General features: G+C 37.2%; 1 protein-coding gene across 3 annotated transcripts in view; it reads right to left on the bottom strand.

The window, feature by feature from the left end:
* Positions 1-20,368, bottom strand: part of kcnj12.L (potassium inwardly rectifying channel subfamily J member 12 L homeolog) — a 33,147-nt gene extending 12,779 nt beyond the window's left edge. For 2 of the 3 annotated variants that reach the window (XM_041576887.1, XM_018236255.2), the window contains exon 1: positions 19,615-20,368. The gene's annotated coding sequence lies outside the window, so the exon portion shown is untranslated. Of the gene's footprint in view, positions 1-18,749; positions 18,817-19,614 lie in introns of all 3 variants that reach the window. The other variant, XM_041576888.1, reaches the window with a different exon arrangement.
* Positions 20,369-20,582: the final 214 nt, after the last annotated feature.

Here is a 20,582-nt window from a genome sequence, read left to right as displayed (position 1 = left end):
TGCACAATGTACCGGGTAAGGGGAATAACTAGAGAGGAAACAGACCCTGTGGGGGGGGGGCAGGAGGTATAGGGGGCCCCATGAGGCCCTAACTAATGAGCAATTTCAATATATATATATATATATATATATATATATATATTCCTCCCAAAAAGCAGCCGCACTCACAGGACTTTATTTAGAAACTAACTTTTCGGCTGTGACCAAGCTGGCTGCTTTTTGGGAGGACTACATGTTGAAACATCGTGGCATGCACCCAGGCAAGGTTAATCCACGTATCGTGAGTGCTGTGAGTTTGGGGAAGTATATATATATATATATATATATATATATATATATATATATATATATATATATATATATATATATATATACAAAAGAGGGCAACCTCTGAATATGTTGGGGGCCCTAGAATTAATTTGCTATGGGGCCCAGTAACATCTAGTTACACCACTGTACAATAAACTGCCCTCAATAAACAATAACTACAGTATACTGTATATTAAAAGTTTGGTCTGGAGCTGCTTATTGAGTGCCTGTCTTTCACCATCTGGTTTGTTCTGCTACATTGTTTCAAGAGTTAGAATACCATAAAGGGATAAACAAATACTGCTTTTAGTTGCAACAATTACAAATATATTTAAAACAATTGGAGATTTTAAATGAATGCATAATGAAAATTTGCTCATAATTATCTGATACTGTATATTATAGAGGCTATCTCCCATAGACTCCATTTAATCAAATAATTGATCATTTAAAAAATGGTTTCCTTTCTAAAAATAAAACAGTTTCTTGTACTTGATCCCAACTTTAATATAATATATCCTTACTGGAGGCAAAACAATCCCATTGGGTTTATGTTTAAATGATTTTTCAGTAGACGTAATTTTAAAAGTATGCAGAACCAAATTACAGAAAGACCCCTTATTTGGAAAACCCTGGGTCCTGAGCATTCTGGATAACAGTTCCATACATGTACTATTTTAAGGCAGAGGACCTCTTTACTAAATGCATGTATGTCAGGTATGTTGTAATATTTGCCACTTTTATAAACATATGTGATAGAGAATATATCAGATATATTTTAATATAATTTCCAGTAAACCCCCTCACCCTGCTCTGATGAATGTACATGCTGTACAGTAATTGACATTATGACAAATACAAGAGTCCTCTGCACTCAACCCATTATCAATATATTTAAGACAGAGACATTTTGTGCATACTGCTACTGAAAAATGCCTTAACCTTTAAACAAAACAGGGATTGTTTGTCCATATATTGCAATATATTTAAGCTGGCCAACTACTTCAAAGTCATACCATATCTGGCCAGTTCTATGCTCAATTTTCATCTGATTCATTAAGAATTCTATTGCTTCATTATACATATACAAGGGACTAAGTTTTACCTGCAACTTACTAGCTGCTTTCAAAGTAAAACTCCCATACTTGGCTGCCCCTTTATTAGACACCAATGGGATCACCTGACTATAGCTGGGAAGGGTGGGAGCTACAACATGGAGCTGGTCACTGCTCCTGTATAAACTATAACAAACAAGGGAAAGTTGTGCTCACCACTATTTTTTAAAACCATTAGGTGGGGGTGCAATGAGGTTGCGACCACAAAATACATATAGACAAATACAAGAGTCCTCTGCACTCAACCCATTATCAATATATCTTAAATATATTGATAATGGGTTGAGTGCAGAGGACTCTTGTATTTGTCTATATGTATTTTGTGGTCGCGGCCTCATTGCACCCCCGCCTTATGGTTTTAAAAAATAGTGGTGAGCACAACTTTCCCTTGTTTGTTATAGTAATTGACATTATCTACAAGACTGTTCATGATCTGCTAAAAGAGACGGCTAATTTGTGTTCATATTGGTGCATTGCTCTCAGGTTGTGGCAAATAGCAGATACCCACAATTACATTGGAATAAAAGATATGGCTAGGGGTTTGTAAAAATTTTACTTTGTACAATACACTACATTGCCCTCCCATGAGCAAAAGCTCACAGCATAATGAAGAGCTATGATAAAGTAACACAGCACTGAGTATTAGAGATTACAGCTGATCATGCACAGTATTGTCAGTGTAACAAGGGCACTGTGAAAGAAGCCTGCTATTAAGTATTTCTATTTAGAAATACATTTACTGGTAAAACAAATTCAGTATAGTTGGTTGGAAACAGATGTTAAAAATATAGATTAGCAGGCTCATTAATTAATAATGTAGCCTTAAAAATGCAGTATTCAGGCCAATGGAAAGATAAGCAAGGTCATATTTGCCTCTTTTATGCCTTTCCCACCTGTTTTATTATAGTTTTTAATGTGGAACTTTTTCAAACCGCATGCTCGTGAGTTATTGAGCATTTTGCACAAAAACTTGGTAAACTGATAATTATATACATAGAAGATTAATATTGTTATTTATTTTTGTACAATGTATCTCTTCATGCTTCTATTTTATTTACAGGACTTGCTGAAGGGCAAAACAAGGAGCATGCAGAAGCCTGTTACTGTACTGTACTGTACTGTATATCCTTCATTCTACAACCATGGTATGAAATATAGCCTGGAATACTACACTATAGATATTAGGCTATTTTCTTTTTGTATTGTATATCCTCAAGCTATTTAGTGCTGGTTCATCTTTCAATTTGGTGTGGCTGTTATATCCGATTGAGAACAGAATCTGAACTGGAATTCCTAGATTTTTCTATTTTCTTGTACACCTGTAGCATCCCTCATACCATTGCCTCAAAACAACAACGAAAGACAACTAGCCTATGGCGTTATTGGTGGAGACATGCAATTCATGCCTTTATGTCCCTTGCAAATAAATGGTAAAGTCTAAGAGAGAGTGAGTCTAATACCTATGGCAGCCAGGAGTTTATATAAAATGACCTTTGGTTTCATAATTCCATAGTTTCATAGAACTGACAGAATTATAGAAATTGTGGCAGGTAAATTCCATCATTGATGCACTTCCTTTTGCACATAATAAATACATGACTGAAAGCAAATGATTACACAGGTACAATGTAAATTAATATATGGGTAACATGGAGCCACTGTAGCAAAGTTTGCATTTTAAGCCATTCTCGGGATTGTCCTGGCGAAAAATTAATTTTGTTTCAAGGACAAATTCTATTGGCAGACACAGGGTACCCTTTATTTGCCAGTACCATCGACATCAACGTATAGAAAAACAAATCTTTTTTGGAAAAAAATCATTACAAATCTACATAAAAGATTATTACAGATTTTTGCATAATATTTTTTTTTAAAGCATATATTTTATTGATTTCCAAAAAGAAAAAAAGGAAGGGGGGGAAGGGGGACAAAAGAAAGGGAAGGGGAGGGACGATCAATTACAACACAGAAAACATATACATTACAGTCTGTTGCACAAATCAGCATCATGTATCATACCGGAAAAATACTGCAGGTAACAAACAATAGCCTTGAAGGGGCATCCCGACACAGCTGCCTGTCCGTTTTAAGGATCATGTTCTGGGTGTGAGTCTAGCCAGGGGGACCATATCTTATCAAATTTGGAAGGACATCCTCTCGCCTCATACGTCAATTTAATGTTTACCAATGACTTTCCTACCAGCGAGAGCCATTGCTGTACAGTGGGAGATTGGGGGGCCATCCATTTCAGTACTAGGGCCTTTTTAGCATAAAATAGTGCAGTTTTGATAAGCATTCTGGTCCTGATGAGGGGGAGAAGGTCTTCAACGACCCCTAGTAGGCAAATTTCAGGCGTACAGGTACCGGGAAAGTCTAAATACCCAGTCAGGTGGTTCATTACATCCGCCCAGTACTTAGAGATGTGCGAGCATTCCCATATAAGATGGGCAAAGGAGGCGTTGGGGGATTTGCATTTGGGGCAGCGTGCTTCATTGGCCCTCCCAAACTTCTGAAGCTTAACAGGGGTGAGATAGAGCTGGTGTATGAGTTTAAATTGAATAAGGCGATCTTTAACAGATATTAAAAAGCCATAGAGATTGTCTGTGACCTCATCCCACATGTCTGGGTCCAGAGAAGGAATCACAGTGTGCCATTTCTGCTGAGCTTTAAGGAAAGGGGGCGGTAGACTAGCAAGTAGGGACTGATAGAGTCTAGACATCAGTTTCCCAGCTTGGGGGTCCCATAAAATCCCTTCAAATTTCGGGCCATCATAAGAAATTTGGAGTGTAAGGAATTGAGCTCTGAAGGCCTCCCTGAATTGCAAGTATCGAAACCAGTGTAACGATGGCTGAGCAGTTAACAGTCTAAGTTGGTCCATGGTGGGGAATGTGAGGTCTATCAGTAGGTCACCCATGGATCGAATATGGTTCTGGGGCCAGAAAGAGAAGTCCTGTAGACCTCGCAAGTGTGGCAAATTTGAGTTCCTCCATAGAGGTAAGTGGGGAGATCGTAGGGGGGTCTGCATCTTGAAAAGTTTGCACGCCATCCCCCACACTTTACAGGGGGTAGAGATGGTAGTAGGGAGTGAATCGTAATCGCTCACCCTTCTATAGGGGGCACTACGAAGTGCCTCCAGCGAGCCAACTAGGGTTCCCAGTAGTGAGCTGCTCGGGTTGTCTTCAGAGGGGTGGAACCATGCATGGATATGATATAACTGCCCCGCTAAGTAGTACAGTTGTAAGTGGGGGAGACCAAGGCCACCCTTAGTAGTGGGGGCTGTCAGAGCTTCCCATGAGATTCTGGGTGTCTTGTTAGCCCATAAGAACGGAAGCAATGCCGACCTAACCCTTTTAAAGAACGACAGTGGGACATACACCGGAGAGTTCAATAGGGCATATAAAAATTTAGGTAAGTATATCATTTTATACACATTAATCCGTCCCCACATAGTGACAGGCAGTTTGGCCCATGTGGTGAGAGATTGCTTGAAACGGTTAAGTATGGGGTCAAGATTATTCCCAGCAAAGTCTGCAACGTTCCTAGTAACATGAATGCCCAGGTATTTGAAGCGGGTCACACACCTCAATCCCTTTATGGTGTCGGAATGAACTGGTATAGGGTCAAGAGGTAGTAGCACGGATTTCTCCCTATTTATAGCCAATCCGGAGTACCCCCGAAATTCTTCTAAAATGTGAAGGGCTGACTCTAGCGACTCGTCACTATCGCCCAGAAACAGCAACAGGTCATCGGCATAGAGAGCCAGCTTCTCCTCTCGGAGACCTAAGCGGAAGCCCCGAATGTTGGGAGATTGGCGAATTCTCATAGCTAGGGGTTCTATAGCCAAAGCAAAGAGGAGGGGCGACAGAGGACACCCTTGTCGTGTACCTCTAGATAAGGGAAAGGGTCTCGAGTTAAGGTTGTTGACTCTAACCTGGGCCGAGGGGGTTTTATACAGCATTCGAACCCACTTGATGAAGTTGGGGCCAAAGCCAAATTTAGACATCGTAGCCCACAAATATTGCCACTCCACTGAGGATTTTTGCATAATATTTAGTTATATAGCAAAATCCCATATACCTCCTACAAGAATGATAGATTTGGACACAATTACATTTACAATTACAATGTCCACAAAAGAAGTTTGCTTCCTGGATGTCCAATGTTAAAAAATTGTAAACTGGTTTATATAAAACAGCAAAGGGTAAAAACAATATCCTTAACACAAGGAGCTTCCATTACCCAAGGTTAGGCAAAGAGATTCCCAAAGGCCAATTCCTTAGGGCAGGGCTGTCCAACTGGCGGCCCACGACCCCCCCCTTCTGTGGCCCCCAACATGCAGGAAAACATTATTTAGTCTGATTTATACACAAAAGGAGGAATCTAGAATCCCATTTGTCTCTATATTTGACCATAAAAGCAAATACCGAAGAAAGTGATAAAAAGTTTCTGGTCCATTTTGCTAAATAATCCGGAATGTTGCAAATTAGTGAATGGTACTCCTCTTTTTGCATATAAAAATAGAAAAATGATTAGTAATGCACTATTTAAAGCAGACATAAGAGAGGGTAAACAAGAGATTATGTTAGGTGAAAGGAAATACTGTTTGTACACTTGTCTCAAATGTTGCAATAATTTGTTACAAAGAAAAGGTTTGTTATGACCAGAGCAAAACGTGGTTCTTGGAGATGCTTAGCTTTATTTTGCATAGAAACTCTTTTAAAGTTTTGGAATAAATATTGTTTGCAGATGTGGGGCTGTCCATAGGATCCAGCATCACCCATTGTATGTCAACTTGGATTCCTTGACCGTCTTCTGTCAAACTTTTTTCACCCTCCAGCAGTTAAGACGTCAATACCAATTAGCCAGTTTAAAACAGTATTGGATCACTAATGCCCCCACTCTTCTAGAATATAATTTAAAAATGGAATCTAAGCTGGTTGGATCAAAGTATACCTTGGAAAGTCAGGAAGAGAGCCGCTGGAGTGAGTCATAGAACGAGGAGTGTGGATCTACATTGATAGACCTTTATAGGCCAACATCATCCTCAAAGTGAGCCACAACTAGGTTTGCGATTTGTAACAGCCATTTCCAGAACACATCTATGTCCATTCCTGTGAGTGAATTCCAGTGAGCAAGAAGAGTTTTCCAGCCCCTAGACTAATTATATGTGAGTTGATTTATGACTACAAAGTACCCTTATACCACATAAAAAGGCCAAAATTATTTATCAAGTTAAAGACAACAAATATTTGATGCAGTTAGGCTGGTGGGTTTCACGCCAAGCTACACACACTTCTTTATGGGACCGGCTACGTTGGTTGCCACCCTGTGCGCTAATCAGCCCTTTTTTCTACATGGTCGTGTGAATACATAACAGTGTATATACGTTCAAGTTGATCCTGTTCCATTTATGTGGGTGCTATTCCACACCCACATAAATGGAACAGTATTCTACAATCTGCAAATGTATGAGATGATTTACATGTGTTTTCATATATAGTTAAAGGGGAACTATCACAAAAATGAAAATTTTAATTTTTAAGCTTCAGCATATTGAAATAAGAAACTTTCTAAATACAATCAATTAGACATTCTGTACTGTTTCTGAAATAATCAAGTTTATGTTCCCTATCCCTCTCTCAGCATTTGTTTCTCTTCATTCAGGAATTAGGTGTCAGATGAATTCTCCAATATATCTTATAGGGGCTCCTTTTGCCCAGAAGATGTATTAGAGCTCATTCTATTAAAATCACCAGAAATCCTGTCTCTCTACATGCAGAATTTGTGCAAAACACAGTTATTTTGTTAGATTTTGTTTGTACTGTAATCAGTAATTTGAGTGAGCTCTAATACATCTGCTAGGATAGGAAGCCCCCTATAAGATATATTGGATCTAACCAGGCCTGGACTGGGAGTCAAAATAGGCCCTGCCATTCCAAGTACACAGCCCCCTACCAGCCCAAACAGCCCCCGACCAGCCCACTATATGGTAACTTTCTATGGAAACATACAGCAGCCCCTCTGGCATTTGCCAGAACCCACAGATTGCCAGTCTGGGCCTAGATCTAACTGTCAATGACTGCTGCATGCAGATAAAATGAAGAGAAACAGATGCAGAGAGGGATAGTGAAGATATTTCAGGAACAATGCAGAATATTTAATTGATTGTATTTACAAAGTTTCTTATTTCAGTATGCTGAAGCTTATATAGAATTTTCATTTTCGTGATAGTTCCCCTTTAAGATGATGCATAGACATATGAGGGTTGTTAAGGTAGCGTAAGGTGTATGGGAGTAAGGGTGTGGTGATGCGGTGCTGGTTGTGTTGCATCACCACAGTGATAGGTGATGCCACTTCCCTCCTCCTGCTGTGATGTAATGCTGACCCTACTAGTGAATTTATTGGCGCTTGATTTTCTAGTTGAAAAATTGAGCAGGTGGCTGCCGAAACATTGTACTATACTGCTTTCCTTATGGCACATTGTGATAAAGGATGTTCCAATGTTTTGACTTAGAGTTTATTCTTATTATTCTAATTGTTGTACAATACATGCTACGTTTAAAGAAGTTTGGAGTATACTGTAGCTCAGCTGGATTTTCTATATGTTTTTTTTGTGGAGTAACTTGCCAAATGTTGAGCATATGTACCCCTTTTCACTAGAATTCTTGCAGTCATCTATGCATCATATCTGTTGGATATATATATATATATATATATATATATATATATATATATATATATATATATATACACCCATATATGAGCTTGTATTTGTTTCCCTTAAAAAAGGTCACACAGGCAGTGTGTGACCTAGCAAATGATGCAAAGTTTTTCGTGCCGCAACTCTTCTTCTAATATTGATATGTTTCTATGGATTTTCATAGGAATGTGTCAGCATTGTTTTGAAAGAAATCAATGTTTACAAGGGTCTGCTGGAATACTCCTAGGGTAACCAGGCTAATTTTTATGATTTCCTCAGACTCCCCAGACTCAGCCTGGCAATTACAGGCCTGTAAGTCTGACATCTGTTGTGCACAAGAAATTTGAAGGTTTCTTAAGGGAACACTTAATATTGTGTTCTGGAGAATGGCATTATAAGTAATAAACGGCATGGCATGAAATCATGTCAGGCAGATTTAATAGCTTTTTATGATGAGGTTAGTAAGCAGTTTGATAGTAGGGTTGCAATAGATGTGGTCTACTTGGATTTTGACAATGCTTTTGATGCAATGCCACATAGATGCTTGCTTTTTAAATAAATGTCTTTTTGTATTACCATTGTTTTTTTGCACTTCGATAGAAAAGTGGCTTGAGGATTGTGTATAGAGGGTGGTTGTCAATGGAACATTTTCACCCTGGAGATCGTTTCTTAATGGGGTACAGCAGGGTTCAGTATGGGGTCCACTTTTATCTATGTTTGTAGATTTCATCAATGATGTGGCATCTTAGCAGGGAGATCTGGACAAACTGGTAGACTGGGTGGCACATAAGGTTCAATGCTGATAAATGTAAGGTTTGCAATGGAAACAATAGGCTGAATGGTACAGGGTAAATAGCAGATAACAGATAAGCCCTGTAGAACACCATTACATTCTACAGAGCTTATCTACTATCTTAGTAACCTGAACCTTCTCTTCTTTGAATGGCTGCCCTGTGGCTACACAGCAGATTGTTTTTATACACAATACCCGTAGTAGTGTTTCTGAACCAAACAGATCAAGTTTACCAATGCAGGGCAACAGCACATTATATTTTAATTACTTTTTTGGGTGTTTGTCCTTTTTAATTCATATTAAAGGAACACTGAGTTGAAGATTATCCAACGCAGTGTGTTGAATCAAGAGGATTAATGAGCATGTCATTAGTAGTCTATTCTTATGAAAAATAATCTGTTCTGTTTGGGTAAATTTGTCTTGAGATGGCCTTGATTCAGAGTGTCCAGTCAAAAAATGTGGTACCATACAAGTGTCATTCCCCCCAAAATACATACAGAATAATCTGTAATACACAGTCAGCACATATTGATAAAATATATTAATAATATAAAGTGACCTTCAAACCAGAAAATAAAATTTTGCCTAATAATTCTAAGCAACTTTTAGTTATTTGTATATGTAATGCCACTGAAAGCAGTGTTTGTTTGTCCTTTTCTATTCTCTGTCCTGGAGGCTCAGACTGTTGATACAATGTAAGACAAGGCAGCTGATTAACGGACCTGTCCTTGCTGGGGGACCAAGATTTTTGCAACATTCTTTAAAAAGTAACAACCAGGAGTTTGGCAAATGCTGCTTTGAATAGAAATTTTATTTACAAATAACTTTGAAAGCACTGAAGATTTTTAATACATGACTATTGGAAAGTTGCTTTGTTTTCTTTTATTAGGCAATTTTTTATTTTTGTGTTGAAATGCCCCTTAAGAGTTTTTCAGGTGTGCCTCAAGGTCACTAAATTACAAAAATAATATGGTGCAAACAAGCCAAACACAGTCAGATATACAAACTATAACAATACAATAAAGCAAAATTGATATAAGCAACCAGCACAGCATCACGCATACAATTTTAGGTAGCTACTGTTTCAGCCATGTAGTTTTTATTTTAAAGGGGTGGTTCACCTTTAAGGTAACTTTTATTATGTTATAGAATGACCAATTCTAAGCAACTTTTCAATTGGTTTAAATTATTTTTTTTTTTTTTATAGTTTTATACTTATTTGTCTTTTTCTTGTGATTCTTTGCAGCTTTCAATAGGGCGTTGCTGACTCCCTTCTAAAAAACAAATGCTCTGTAAGGCTTCAAATGTATTGTTATGGCTACTTTTTATTGCTGATCCTTCTATTCAGGCCTTTCTCCTATTCATATTCCAGTCTCTTATTCAAATCAATGCATGGTTGCTAGGGTAGTTTGGACCCTAGTTACCAGATTGCCTAAGATGCAAATTGAAGAGCTGCTGAATAAAAAGCTAAATAACTCAAAAACCACAAATAATAAAAAATGAAAACCAATTGCAAATTGTCTCAGAATATCACTTTCTTCATCATACTAAAAGTTAACTCAAAGGTGAACAACCCCTTTAGTGTTATCTAAAAGAGAGCTTCCCACCTATTCTCCTGCTAGGTGCTATTCTGACATTGGCCATTAGGTTGATATATTTCGCTGTATGTCTCTATACTTTAGTTTTAGTAGAAGCTTGCTGTCAAAAAAGCAAGACCTGTCAACAAGAATGGATACACGATTGTCTTAGGGAGGGGGCCAGGGATGAATGATATATAATATCTCTAAAGCACGCAGAGTATGTATGTCTGCAATATATCAATTAAACAATAATAATAATATACTTTGCTTATGCAAACTTAAGTGTGGATACATTATCTTCTTTTACAACTGTATTTTACTTTCCCATCGGACCTGGTTAAGCAGTTTAAGAAGCATGTTACTCTGCATTCAATATCCTACATTCCCTTCAATGTTTCAAATAATTCCTGATGTTCAAGTGTTTCTGAGCTAAACATTAATCTCTTCATATCTATATTTACTAAGCAATGTTCTGCCTGCATGTGTAGCCTCTACTCTACAGTTTAATTAGACAAGTATGAGGATCACAATGGGCGTGCACGTGTATTTGTAACAAATTTTAAGAATAGGCTGGAGGTCAGGTCTCTCAAACAAATCTCAATAAACTTTCTTTTACAGATCTTCTCTGATTTAGAAGATGAAATTTGATCTACTGTACATACTGAATTTACCTTTGTTAACCTTTATTGTATTTATGACCAATGTGCAAGGAAATATTTAGAACCAGCTATGGGAATTAAATTAGATTACAAATGTGCAGTTGTGCTGATTGAATCTAATTTCCAGCTTGCTCTCAAAAATCTATTTCAATGAAGCTCTAGATAAACATACATCCTAGGGCCAAATCAACATGCCCCAGTTAGGCTGCAGTGACCCTGCATGAGATTCAGCTCTTGCTGTGCCTGAAACAGAAATTAATGATAGAACTGGTGTCACCTACATTCTCTTCCTAGAAACATTTTTAGCACTCATTTACGCTCCAGTGATCTGTTATGTGCCAGAGAAGTGAATGGCACGATAGAATTATTAGTAAATGGAATTATGTAAGATATATACTGTGTGTGTGTGTGTGTGTATATATATATATATATATATCTATCAGCGCTGCGCAATATGTTGGCGCTCTAAAAATACACGTTAATAATAATAAAAATAATAATTATAATATATATATACTTTTTTTGTATTGTTTATTGTGATCATTAGTTTGGTCTATACAAAGACCTCTTTCAAGATTCAATCCATCTACTGTGTTGTGCTTATAATTAACTTTTATAATTACTTTTGAAAAGTGCCCTTTGAATTCTCAAATTCTGTAATGACATAATTATCATTCTTTGAAGTGAAATTATAGATGGTGCCAATATCCATCCACTGCCATCACTTAAAGGTCAAGGGCTAACTTTAAAGTTTATGCATATTGGTGTTGGCACAGCAAAATGACCTGGGATTTTCCATCACAGACATAAGTGCTCTCTGCATGAACACTAAGGGATCCACTCTGCCTGGGGTCTTAATAAATTAGGGATGCACTGAATCCAGGATTTGGTTCAGTATTCAACCAGGATCCGGCCTTTTTCAGCAGGATTCGGATTGTGACTTTTCCTCACAAAATAAAGAAATAAAAAAGATTTTAGCAGCGCGTGGCTCTCTTTTTCCCTTCCTCTCCCTGATTTGCATATTCAGATTCTGTTCTTTATTTGGCTAAATCTTTCACGAAGAATTCGGGGGTTCGGCTGAATCCAAAATAGTGGATTTGGCGCATCCCTTTTAGTGTGCCAGAACTGAAGGTTCTACATTTTCACAATCCATTGGGGCATGAATATTCAAAGAATTAAAAGGAACCAGAGAGTGTCTACGTTTTAAAGTGCTTTTACTTTATAAAGAGGTAGGCAATTCTTTAACACGTTTCAGAGAAATGTACAATAACAAAGTAGTGAAAGGATCACCAACAGTGAAGTTAATTAGCAGGAATGCACTAGTCATGTACAGTAGGGAGGGGCAGAATTCAGCTGTAATGAAAAACCTAGCTCAAAGCTTTTCTTAAGAGCATCACAATATCATAAGTGTGACATTCCGTTGCAATTCTGGGGAAGCCGTGACCTTCAGATTGATATTCATATTTAAGTGCCAATTTCCTATTCTACTGCGCAGATATGGCCCAACACATGATTTTGTCATAGATTATGAATTTATTTTTCCTTAATTTGATCTTCTAGGTAGACCGTGGATGTGACTGTATTTGCAGGCTTTTAATGGCACTTTTGGTTGTTTTTTCAAATGGTTGATGTTTTGTCATCAACTATGAGAACAAAATAATGCTAGAAAAATTGAGACCCACAATCCAAAAGCATAACATGAATTTGAAATCTCTCTCAAAGAGATTTTAATGGACAGGACTTTTTGCTTCACAGGGTAACTGCTACAGCTGTAAATACTGCAACAGATGCGGATCAAAGAAATAAACTAACCTGATAAACACAAGTTTACACAGTAAGATCAGATAGTTACATACTTTTACCTGCTCATGAAATCGACATTGCTCATGAAATCGACATTGACTTTAATTAATATAATTACATTTTACAATAAGATCTAGATTATTCTGAAAATGGTAATATGTTTAATATCAGTCCAAACAGTGTAGAATATATCATGAAACAAAGTCCGGCTAGAGGTTGTAAATCTGTTCACATGAATACATAATAATTTTATTTTAAGTACTCTGAAAATTATAAAAATGAAGAAAAAAATATTAAACTTCTCTTCTCTAAACTCAGGTTCAATGAAATGCTACAGGGGTAATCTTTTCTTGCCACAAGTCACTCAGATCTTCTTTAAGCCTGTCATTTTACATTCATCTGTCTCTGTCATTTTTTTTTTTTTTACTAAAGGCAAAATACATAATTTCTAGTGGGGGAGAAGCAAAACAAATACACATATAAGTTGCGGAGAACACTGTATGTGGTTGCATGTGATTATTGTGATACCTATCTGCCAGCTCTCGGCACTGCAGCAGCAACCATCAAAATGTCCTATAATTTCACTTAAATCCTTCATTGGTAAAGAACAGGCAAGGTAGCTTATGATCTATTAAAATCCCTGGTACTAAGTCTCAGGTTGCATTCCAAGTTTTCTGCCTAAATCGTGTCTAAATCATATTTTGCTTTATAGTATGGGGTGATGTCATTTTGCCCAGGGGCAGTAACCCATAGCCACCTACCAGCAGTCACTTGTTTAAAAGGAAACACCTTATTGGCTGCAATGAGTTACTGCACCTGGGCAAATTCCTTTTATTACAATGGAGAATGTAGTAACAAAGGGACTTTAGCATAATTTACTTTAGGTGTAGCAACCCATAGCAGCCGGTCAGATGTTTACTGGCAGACAGTTAATGCTACTTGCCTATTGGTTGCTGTGGATTAATTAAATCAACCCCTTATCTGCTGTAGATTGTAAAATTTATAATCTGTGAAAAAACAGCTCTGCCAACCACAAATGTTTATTGTTTCTAGGGCTTTTACAGAACCCCCTGGGCAATAAGCTATGCAGTGATTATCACCCAGTTTTTCCCAAGAGTCAATTTTAACTGCATATAAACTAAACAAATATGTAAGTAAGCTCCTGCACTCCTGAGCCTGATATATGCCTACCTATAATAGATGTTGCACTATTATACATATATTTTCCATATTCACTCAATTTGTTTCTTGCACACAGCTAACACTCTAATACAGACACACACCCAAATACACACAAGCACGCTTTTTGTTATTCATTTTTTCTTACATTCTGGCATGTGTTTTGCTTCAGATCACTGTGTGTGTGTGAGGAAAACCGGCACTCACGATAAGGAAATCATGATCAACTGGGTGCAGTCCTCGGTGGTGATAGATATATGAGAATGATAGAGCGATTGTCCACAAATAAAAAGTTTACTTATTTCTTCTAAAACTAAGACCTGCGAGTGCGATCTCTATCATTCTCATATATATATATATATATATATATATATATATATATATATATATATATATATATATATATATATATAATATTTTTCATGTACCCCAATGAAATGGTGTTCCATAGCCTAGAAGGCAAATTGTTTAGCCTACTTGCAGTAAGGTTAACAACCATGAACCACTCAAATGTGAGCATGCTCAGCGTGAAGAACAATTTTTAAGGCTCGCTACTAATTGGTGGACCCTTGATGTTGCATTAGGTTCTACAGTGGGCCCTTGGTGTTGCAGTCTGACATTGCCTAGAAATGGGGTGATGGAATAAAGGAGCAATTTTAAAAACTGCTCCTCTGCTCTCCGACCAGGAAAAGCTTCAGAGCTTATTTTTACTAATTTTAGGGTGATGGAATACCAGGACATTTGCATAACCACAGATGACAAATCTCCCGGAAATACCTTCCCTTTTACTAACATTAGTATGTAAAATTTATTGCACACAGCAATCCGTCTTATTCTGTATTTTCCAGAGATTAAGCCAAATCTCCACAATTAACATGTTTTATGTGTGCAATGCAAATGTTAGTCAAGGGGAAGATATTTCCAGATCTGTGGCTCACAGTACTGCAGGTTTACCACAGGCGACAAATCTGCTGGTCTAACATTGCCCATAGTCCTTTCAGTCTGTCATTGCTCCTGAAGTTATGATATTGAAAGTGCCCTGAATGACATGAATAGAGTTGTGATAGGCAGACCTATGCATTAAATTGGCATTGCTAATTTAATAAAAGGTAATTATGACAACTTTTTAGAGTATTAACTTCACATTCATGTATTTTCCCCAGGCGTATTTCCACCAGTGTGACAATATGAAAGTACGCCAAATTATCAGGAGCTAATATTATGCATTGTATGCAAATGTACAGGAAAATAAACTGGCATAATTACAAAGAGTATTTATGGGCAGCAAAATGTTGGCATATTCACTCACAACGGTGTAATTACGATTTTAAGTAAATATGTGATGTTTCCACAAAAATAGCCCTGCCATATTGACGTGAACTTTGGTGGAATTAGACAAGGAGAAATGTTGCACTTTAGTAACTATACCCCATAGTTTATTCTCCACTGGCAGAGAAAAACCTGCTACTGTTTATACTGCCTGCCATTGACTTGAATGACAACCACTTATCACCAACATTTCCAGGTATGGGACCTGTTATATAGAATACTCAGGACTTGGGGTTTTCTGGATAAGGGATCTTTAAGTAAGTTTTATCCCCCATGCCTTAAGTCTGTTAAATAATCATTTAAACATTAAATAACCCCTTTATGATTGTTTTGTCTCAAATATTGATTAATTATATCCTAGTTAGGATCGATTACAAGGTACTGTGCTATCATTATAGAGAGAAAGGAAATAATTTTTAAAAACTAGATTTATTTGTTTAAAATGGAGTCTATAGGAGACGGCCTTCCTGTTATTCGGAGCTTTCTGGATAACAGGTTTGCGGATGATGGATCCTATACCTGTATCTGCTGACTGAAAAAATAATACATGTGCCTTTAGCCCCTTAGCAAGCAGAAGTATTGGTGAAAGCTAAGAAATACCTTTACCATTCAGATAATATATAATTGATCCTGCTTATATCTTGTTATGCAAGTGCTCTGATCTTGATGGTTATGTTCAGAAGGTTTTGGTTTTGTAAGTGATTACATCTATTGTTTTATACCCCTTGCTTATTGCACCAATTACATAAACAGAATGCAAAACACAAACCAGCACAGAAGTTACTCCTGAACTAAAGTTAGCCATACACTATAAGATCAGCTTGTTTAACAAGGTCATCAAACAAGTGGATCTTCCCCTGATATGCCCACCAAAAGGTGGGTTATATTGGGCTAATCCAATTGTTCGGCCCTACAGCCAAATGATCGGATTACAATGATGGGCATGCCATCCAATCAGATGAGGACCGCATCAACTAGCCGTTGAGGTCCTCGATTGGGCAGGTTTGATTTTCCTGCCCGATCTAGATGAATGTTGGCCAGATATCGGTCTGAGAGGCCCGTTGGAGGGCCCTATACACTGGCAGATCAGCTGCCGAATTGATATAAAAGAACCACCTTTAGGATAATGCTCCCTCTAAGGCAGGGGTGTACTACTAAAAACTTCACATAAAAAATTAGGTGTTCTCCAAAATTCTGTATATACATCATAAAAATGTATTCACAGCAACACATTACAAATGAATATTGATGCAAGGTGCTGTGTATTTTCAGCCAAATGTATGCCATCATTTACTATTAAAACAACTCATCATTTTTGCACACTATTTAATAAGGTTGACAAGAGACACACAGCCTACTAATAGACTATTGGGGGAAATTTACTAAAGAGCGAATTTTTGCCTCGGAAGGCTTCACCACACTTTGAGCAACTTTGTGATGTCAATTTGCAGAGCATACGTTTATTCATTAAAATTCAAAGTTACAGCTCGGCAGATAAACGCTGGTGAAGTATCATGAAAATTTGTTTGCGCAAGCATTTCATAGCGAACTTTCGGCCTAGTGAAACTTCGTTAACACACTTACGCTTAGGTCAGTTTGAATCGGGCAGGTACATATAGGTCATATATATATATATATATATATATATATATATATATATATATATATATATGTCTTTATTAGTGATGTTGGTGAAATTGCTTGAAGTGGCCACAAAAGAGATCCTCTATTATCGTAGACATGAGCCCACCCTAGAACAAATGTGGTATGACCTTTTCAATTTTTTAAAAAATATATATTTAACAGTTACAACTTTTAAACATAATCCCACTTTAACACATTAAAAAAAAACTCTAGTGTTTTGTCTTTTTTTATGAGTTTTCGGCATACAGAATATGATGTCACTGACATAAGATTGCTGAGGATGTAGCTTCATTTTAGCAGTTCGCCAGGTATAATCTGGCAAAGCAGACTCTGGTGAAAAGGATAAAGTAGTGAAAAATTTGCGTTTTGATGAATTTGCGGAAAATTTGCCTGGCGATAGGGTGTGAAACTTTGTTAGTGCTGAACTCTTTGCTAGCAAATTGTTCTTTCAGTCCTTTTAGTAAATTGGTGATATCCCTGCGAAGTGTTGTTTTGCGTTTGTGCTTTATCGACGGCCTCTTTGCCCTTTAGTTAATTTCCCCCTTATCTTTGGGTGTTTTGAATGCAGAAACAGTAAGGAAAGCCATAACAGATGACTTCCTGAACTGAACTATGGCTGTTGATACCACAGTTACTTAACAGGCCATTAAGACACACAGATATTCACACTGTAATTAAAAGTAGTTTGCCCAGGCACACCAGCTACAGTTCTGCAGTCTTTTGCATTACTAGTATTACTAGTTTAATATTATATAAGGTTGAAAAAAGACACAATTCCATCAAATTCAGCCTTTTTGTCTTAATTAAACCTGCCCAACTGCTAGCCCGATCTGAAGTCTCTCCAATTTGTCTCAGAGGGGGAAATATAATCCCTGACTTCAAGAGGGCAATCAGACTAGTCCCTGGATCAACTAAGTTAATTTCAGTAACCTGTATATTCTAACGTGCTAAAAAGCCATCCAAACTTTCTTGACACTATTTGATGTATCTGCTAAATGGTGGTTCTGATTTGCTTGATTTCTGCTATGGAAGCCCTACCAAAATTCAACCAAATCCTTGTTTTGGTACATCCTACATTTGAGGGCTGCATGTCAGTAAACCCTACTAACCCCCATAACGAGAAGCTTTGAGAGTCCTTCCACTTTGCCAGAATGGTATAATGGTTCCTGCTGCAATCTGTATAATCTATATAAATTGTTCTGCAAAAAATGTGTTCATTCTGTTCACACCAACACAAAAAGAGGTCAGTGGTGTTGAGAATATTAATTGCTGCTGGCATACTTACAGGGAAGATGCATTGATAAAGAAGCCATAAGGCATGAGGGAGACACATTACTCAGTTACAGTAAGAAAGAGAGAAAAACAGAACTGCAGAAGAAAACAGAAACTGCCATAAAACAGGAAGGAGAATGGAAAGCAAACATTAAAGCACTAAAGAAACTATAACTGCAAAGTAATAAACACACACACATGAATAACAGAAAATCATCAATCAATACAGTTCAAATAAAAAACAAAATAATTCACATAAAACAAATAAGGCAACAGATACACACAAAAAAACAAAGTATTAGTTTATTGCAACATTATACAGGTGCCATTCAACGGCTTACATTAAATAAGTAACAATACGCTTACATTTTCTGATGTTTTTCATGTTGGGTAGCAAAGCTAATATACACTATCTTGGAGACCCAGGTATAATCTGTCAAACCATAAAGTTTTATCACATTAAAGTGTTATTCATACGTACAGGTCAGTACAGAAGAACATCTATTCTCTATCTCTGATGCAGAATATAAGTTGGATCATATGTAGTTCCACTGAGATTCGTTATGGTCACAGAAAGAAGTTGAACCTATTCTGACTACAAGTTGATAACAATCTGTCCTTTTGGGTGTGTGACAATAATGCCATTTGGTCCATCTGCTATCCTAAAGCAAATGTTGGCCTAAGGTTAACAGAGATTATTTTTGAGTATTAACCTCTAAATTATGACCTTATCTTTCTCATTTTTCTAGTGATGCAGACATGACATCTGGTACAAAAGTCTGCATTCTACACTTTAGTTTAATGTGAAATCTACAACAAAATATGCATAAAACTGCCATTATACAATATGGCCATGTCTTAATAGAACATTTCTGATCTATTTTTAATATCTTTAAATATCTTTAAAATCTTTAATAGCAAATACTTCATTTAAAGAACTATAGGAATGAGGAGAAGGGCAAGGTAAGGACATCCTGGACAGTGACACTAATTTGACTTTTTTGATGCTGTAACAAAAAGATGCAAACATCTTTAATAATAATAAATAATTATTACTCAAAACTGAAAAGTATTTCTGGATTATGCATCCAAAAATACTTATTACATTTGTGGTTATTGACACATAAAAAGGAGTTATATTCAGATAAATTCCGAAACATCAGAGACATTTGGTTATTATATAGAACATAATCTCACACACACAAGTTCATATGGGAATTCCATTACTCACCTGTCATATAAAGTTTGCATTTATCAAATTCTGTTTAGAAATCCAGGTAGACAGTTGGATGAGAGCCCTGAACCTCCTTTACTGTGGCCAAAGAAGCACAAGCACCAGACTTCAGGGCAGAAACACCCATTGTATTTCATAAAATATACGTTGATGTTGCCAGAACTGTCATGGAGCTCTTTGCGTTGATACAAAATATTAATTTAGATACATGTAGGATATTCTATCTCCTGCAGTGCAGCTGTATGACCATGCTGTCCATACATACTTTCTTTTTTCTGTGGAGCATCAAAACTTATGACTTTCCATATAGAACTGATGGTGCGTTTCTCTTCCGTGTTTTTTCTTCTTTTGATGATGATATCTGACTAGCTCTGCTCATCTGTTCCAAGCCCTGAGATTTATCCAGCTTTACAGCATTGCACGGGGATACAAGGGCTCCCACGAGTCTCCACTCCCTCCTACTGCTCCTGCCATGAACAGCAGCTAATACCTGCAATTCCCTGCATCAGCACTTTGCAAATTTGGCTCTGAGGGTCCCTAGTAATAACTTCACAGGCTTACTCTTATCACTCCTTTTTGCCCTTTCACATATCCTTCTGAATGCCATTTATTTTTTTTTATTCTCTGTTTCCACTTGTCCCCTCCTCTTCGTCAATTTTCAGCATAAGTATCACACGCATCCTATTTTCAGTGAAGCTATATTTAGCATTTCAATGCCATCCTGCTCTCTCATGTCTGCGCTGTTCTCTGCCATCCTTTGAAACTGTCCATTCCCTAGTTTCTTTATACTTACCTCTCCCACCCAGTGTTAGCCACACTGTCTCCATCCCTGCTGCTCCCTTCATTCAAACTCTTTTTACTTTCCCTGATACTGGTCACACATCTGACATTTGAAGAAATGTGGCCATGCTTTGCCACTATTCACTAAATAGCAGAATCCATGATTAAAGCTGGCCATAGATGTT

The sequence above is a fragment of the Xenopus laevis genome, chromosome 9_10L (genome assembly GCF_017654675.1).
Source record: "Xenopus laevis strain J_2021 chromosome 9_10L, Xenopus_laevis_v10.1, whole genome shotgun sequence".
In the NCBI taxonomy this organism is placed as follows: Eukaryota; Metazoa; Chordata; class Amphibia; order Anura; family Pipidae; genus Xenopus; species Xenopus laevis.
The sequence above is the reverse complement of the archived record's forward strand: the minus strand, read 5'-3'. Positions and strand labels throughout refer to the sequence as shown.